Here is a 6,000-nt window from a genome sequence, read left to right as displayed (position 1 = left end):
GGTTACATACAAACATTTTGCCTCAAATGTACCTGCAGTTTCTTCGGGCTAAACAACGCGGAAGCTTATGACAAGCGCCAGCGGTTGACGAGGTTCGAACGGTTATGGCTATTTAAACTGCTTGGTTTTCGAAGCCTTAGCGTGACTCCCTGACGACGGTACACCAGACTCTACGTGGGTCCGTTATCTCGCTGCGCAGCCTGATTCCGGGAGTCGCTTGACATCGACCGTTAGCTAGGTACGACAGCAAGGCGAGCCGATAAAGAGCGGTGAACTTAAAACTTGTCCCTTGGCTTAGTGACCCTGGCGCATACAATGCAACCCCAGAATAACCTTTGTTACCCAGGGAGTCTCTAGTTCCGGAATGAGTGCTACAAACCTGATATCTCGAATGTTAGACAAAATGTTATTCTAAGCAAAATAGGTTCATTCAAAATAGCTACCGGTAAAGAGAAACTGTGCAGGTGTAACTCACCGGGAAGTGTCAGGCTCGCTTTTCTTTTTGTTGTTTAACAAAGGCACCACTCAAAATGTTAATGTTGTCCTAATAGCGTTTTCAACCCTTTATTTGTAAATTAAAACCACGAACTTTTGACCACGCAAACACCTAATTTCCTTCACCCGTTTACGTTCTCGAGGTCTCGTGCGTGTCTTTATAAGATGGAAAATTGTTCTTTGTGTGTCCTATACTTCGCCTGCAAATTTTAACTTCGATTAGTCTGATATGTATTTTTTTGCGGTGTATCTAATGGTTGTGCCAATGCCTGTGCTGCCTGTTGCATTTTGTTTGCTCCGCTACATAGATGCTCGTTTAAAGTGTTTATAAAATACCAAAATATTTAGCGTGCAGGTGGAATAAAAGAAACAGAAACAACGGAGGGCACAGGCTCCAACGCATGCTGCACCACATGAATGCAAAGTCAGTAACCTACGCGCATGCATAATTTTTTGATCGCATTGGAGAGTTCGGCGTGCTTTAATTAAAGATGCTTGATCAAACAGCTACGCCGGCAATTTGACGCGCCATTGCACGCTGCGTCACTACTGAGCAGTGCAATGGTCGAACGGCATCATTCTAGTTGCAGTCTGGCAGCTGGTTGCTCGGCTCCCCAGTACAGTACATAATAGACACGCTCCAGAGGAGCCCGCTTGCGTACGCATGTACATTAAAAATTGAAGCGTTTACCGGAAAACGAAAGGAACACTTCAATACGGAAAGCCCTCTGCTGCTCATATGAGTGGTTTGAGCTATAAAGCGTTTCTTTCAGCAGCAGTAAAAGTTAGACCAACACTTGTGTCTAATGTTTACTGCGTTCACCAAACAGAACTGTGACAAGTTGTCTGACCTCGCTGACGTGTTTTCTGTTACGATGTTTGGAATATTCAAGAATTTTTTCTTGTCCGTACCCAACCAGAGGCGTATCCAGACTGCGCTCGTTGGAGCCATCAAAATGGCCACGACGGCCATGAAGTGGCCATCATTCTAAGATGGGAATATGTTACACAATTTCTCGGTTTCGTAGTGTTCTTTAGCGCGAGGAGGGGCCGTTGAAGTCTCAATAGGCAAGACATGCGAAGATCGGGCTTTGCACAAAGGCACGATCACTTCATAGAAATTGTTCTTGGGGAAGCCCAATTTACCAAGAAGAAATTCAGCTACTGAGGTACCTCGTAATAGTTTTGAGCATTTTTTTCTTGTTGATGCCAATGCTACAGCTGATACTTGGTTGCTGTGCTTTTACAGTTTCTTTACCCTGTGATATCATAATGACAATTGCCTCCCCATTTTAAAGCAAAGCTTTCTCCCTCTACCTGCCAACGGGTTCGTCGTGGCGTGCGTAACAAGAACTAAAAAACTGCTGCCACAACCAGGGACCGAACCTGGGCCTGACGAGAGGCGAAGCGAGAGCCCGTCGCCTTGGCGACTAAGCTACGCCCACACGTGGAGACAGGGAAGACAGACGCTGGTTTTGATTCAGCAGGTGCCGCTGGGGAGGGCGCTTTTTGGAAGCGACACATGAAACAGGAGTGAGGATGAGGTAGTGAGAGAGATGACACAGAAGCCGCGCGTGCCGCCCTCATCCTCACCCTTAGAATGACACTCCTCTCCGTTTTCTTTCCTGCCGACGCAAGGCCGGGCTAGAGCGGCGGCGTCCGCCGCAATAACCCGGCCCTGACCGGCGCGGCTCTCGCCCGCTAATCCCAAGTAACGGCTGGCAGAATCTCTGGCTCCACTCTTTGTAGAGACACTTGTGTGAAAGTGACGTCACATGGGTAATCGTTCTGGGTGTCGTTTACAGCTTTGCTGTCCAACCACCTTCACAGCGCGGACAGTAGCCATTTTTTTATCTTACATATATATGCGCATGCGCCAGCAAGCCAGCGTGCTATAGCTGGCCGGTCGTCTACTGTAGTCGTGAGCCAAGCACGCCGCACGCTGATAGCAACTTGCACGTCGTCCTTCGCCTTCCACCAAGATGAGTGGCGATTCAGCGTGAAAAGGCGCCTTTAAAATAAATGACCGGCGTCGCCTATTGGTCAAGCATTCTGAAAGAGTCCGGAAAAACTGCGCGTCCGCGTAGTTTGCAGACTTTGCGACCAGACGGTGCAGCATGCATCAGAGGCTGTGCGCTCGTTTGTTCGTTTTTTTAAATTCCCCCTGTAAGCCCACTCTGTGAATAATGAAAACCAAGGAAGCCACGGGCAGCCGAAGGAGTGGACGAATAAGAACACGTTCGTATTTGTCCAAGAGAGCAGAATTACTAAAGTTTTTGCAAAATGGAAAACTATTGCGTGGACTGTTTCCAACCCCTAGAGGCAATGTATTACAGCAGACTAATTCTTTCACGTTTGCCACTTCACTGTATGCGTGATTATGAAAAGTAAAAAAGAGAAACTTGTTTTAACAAAAGACACTCGCAGATAAGACATTGTTGTTCCCACCACGCACTGGCAGCGTCGCGGTTACCTATCTAAACCAGCCGGTAGAAAATCTTTTCAAAGTGCTACGAGTTTTGCCGCGCCTCCGCCAGATGGCGCCACGGGTCCCGCGACCGAGAGAAGACGCAATGAAACATCCCCCTCGCGAGGGGCACGATCAAATGCAGAGCATTTCCGGGGGCGCACGACGTTAAGTAGTTTGCGTTGCGTTAATGTTGTTGCACTTGTGGCAACTGCTGACGAGAGAGCTCTCGTCAGCAGTAATTTGAATGAGTCAACGATATAAGGCGCGTTCGTAGCGTCCCAATCTGTGTCGGCTTTGTGGCGCAGTGGGTAGAGCATCATGTACATTGCGCTTCGCCCGCAGGGTCGAGGGATCGAAACCGGGTGCCGGATAGTATTTTCTTTTTATATAGTAGGGACAACGATGGTGCGGACTACGGACGTCAACGCGGGTGACATGGTGAGTTACTGAAATGCTCTGCATTTAAAACTCGGTGCAATGTTAAGGTCGTCCTAGCGGTCAATTGTCAGTTTTGGTAGTAGTTTTGACAAACAAAAAGTTACAGCCGGTTTATGTAGCCATATTCCTTTGTTTCTGGAGATGCCGTGCTCAGCCACAAAACATCATCTACGGATGCCGAACTTGCAGCTGTGCCGATGGCCTTGGCTCACATCATCGAGCAGCCGGCACGCGTGTGGGCCATCTTCACGGACTCTCTGGCTGCACTGCAATGTCTGGCGTCTTTCCCCAAAGATCACAAAGATGTAAAGCTTGATGTACAAGCTTTACATCTTCAAGCTCTGCAAGCGCACCATCAAATAGCACTTTAGTGGCTCCCTGCCCTTTGCGGGATAACTGCAAATGTGAAGGCGGACGTTGCAGCATCCACAGCGCATGACCAACGGCGATAAAAAATGCCGGTGCCATTTTCTCGCAAAGATGCTTCAGCCCTTGCATCCAGTGTGGCATGGAGCATGCAGCGATCGCTTTGGGCAGACGCATCCCGTCATTACGCGCCCCTCTACTCTATCGACCCGCATTTTAATTTTAAGATGCCACCTCGACTATCCAAGCATGATGAAGCAGTACTGCACTGCATGCGGTTGAACGTCGCCTACACGCGATACCACTGCTACCAAATCAACCTGTGCTCCTCGCCTCTGTTTCCACAGTGTGGTGTGCGTGAAGACCTCCAACACCTAATATGGACTGTGTGCGCTTTACTACACAAAGAGTGTCTCTCGCAGTGTCCCTGGGCCGGCCGCTCTCCTCAAAACTAGAACTGAGGGACGTATTAGGTCCTTGGAATTCTTCCAAATGTGTCGCTCGCGCAACAAAAGCCCTTTTGGCATACCTAAAAGACACAAGTCTTGATCAGACTTTTTAATTAGTTAAAACTATATGTATTCCTCTTCCTCATTATAATCATCATCATCATCATCGCATTCATCTGGCGCAGCAAGCCAGGCATCTTAGCTCGGCTGACATCACCAGTTTTCATTATAGATCGTTCTCTCTCTCTCTCTATCTCTCTCTCTCTGGATATGTATTTACAGCAGACGGTCATTATGTAACGTTTACGAATTCTCCATTACAAAAAAAAATGGCTGCGATACCGCCCTGCGAAAGTGGATGTCCAGTAAAGCTGTTGCGAACAGCTACAAGTAGTGATGGAGGAGGATATGAAATGTTTCTCGTCTCAGAGAGCTTGTCGCTTGAACTCAGCTAGTGTCACTAGATAGGGGTACATACTATCGGCACTCTTTTCTCTTATTGTTTCGTGCCGCCGCCATGATCATTCGTGAGTTCGCATACGTGACATTTGTTTACACTGCGAAGGTTTATTGCCGCAGCCATTTTGTTTTGTATGAATCTTAGTCGGTCAGCTCTGGTAGTCTTAGCTTGTTCTCCCTGCTTTGCGGCTGCGCACGAGTGACGCCGTTCTGAATGGAAATCCAAGATCACGCGTGCAGATGAAGTGTTTCGAAGAATGTTTGAAATGCTGTGCCCGGTCTATTTGGCGCATGCGCTCGTTGTACTGGGAAAGAACTGCTTTGTTTAGTCACGTTAATCCTGCCTAGCCTTCAAAGATAATCTGCAAACAATCTTTACCTAGAACACATGCTGGGGGGAGGGGTCCCATTTTTCTGAGGCGCTTCTTCCATAATGCAGTTTCGATGCTTGTTTTGTGGTTTTCTTAAACTAATTCTGAGCTCGATGCTGTAATTACCCTGACACATGCGCTCCACGTCCTAGGCCTTGGTGACGTGGCGTTTGGTCCGCGGAATCCGTTTTTGCCCACGGCGATGAAACCGTTTGGGGGTAGAGGTATACAGCCTTGCTCTAATCTGACGAATAAATGAAAGTCGACGTAATCAACTTCGTCTTCGCTGCCGGTTGTTAGTTACGGCCGTTTTCTTTACCATACTCCCTCCATGAAAATGTATGTTCTACGCCGATTGGTTCGCGCATGCTGTAAGTGCGAATCAGACATGAATAACCGCTATAAAATTAGACGTAAGCACGAGGCGTAGAAACCACGACGCCAGCGAGTGCTGCGAACTGGGTGAGTTGGTGTGCGGTTATGATTACCATGGTGCATGCGAAGACGAAGACTTATAGAAAACACAAATATACACAAACACACAAACACAAACACAGACGCAAACTGAGCGTACTTAGAGACAGGCAGCAGCTCTACCCGCTGTCAGAACGTCACTGCATTGCCGCATCTAAACACCAGGCAGCGGCAAACCACGTTAACATCAGCGTCTGCGCGTGCAATCATATAAGTGTTGTGTTGAGTGTCTTGCAAGAAGCAGAAAACATGTCATTGACACCTTTGGTCGTTGACCCCTGTTCCCCTTCGGATGATTTAGAGCTGACCGTTGTTTCCGGAGTGACTGAAAAGAACAGCGTGAACAGAAAATATTGGACTTTCTAATATTATACCAAATGTCCAACCAACTTTCTCGAACCAATTTGGGTTGACGTATATTATCTAGATTTGGTGTTTAAGCTTTGAATATTTAAGCTGCATTACGGGGAATTGCAAG

Source organism: Haemaphysalis longicornis, unplaced genomic scaffold, assembly GCF_048455015.1.
Source record: "Haemaphysalis longicornis isolate Haplotype H1 unplaced genomic scaffold, Haemaphysalis longicornis Haplotype H1 scaffold_9, whole genome shotgun sequence".
Classification (NCBI taxonomy): domain Eukaryota; kingdom Metazoa; phylum Arthropoda; class Arachnida; order Ixodida; family Ixodidae; genus Haemaphysalis; species Haemaphysalis longicornis.
The sequence above is the reverse complement of the archived record's forward strand: the minus strand, read 5'-3'. Positions refer to the sequence as shown.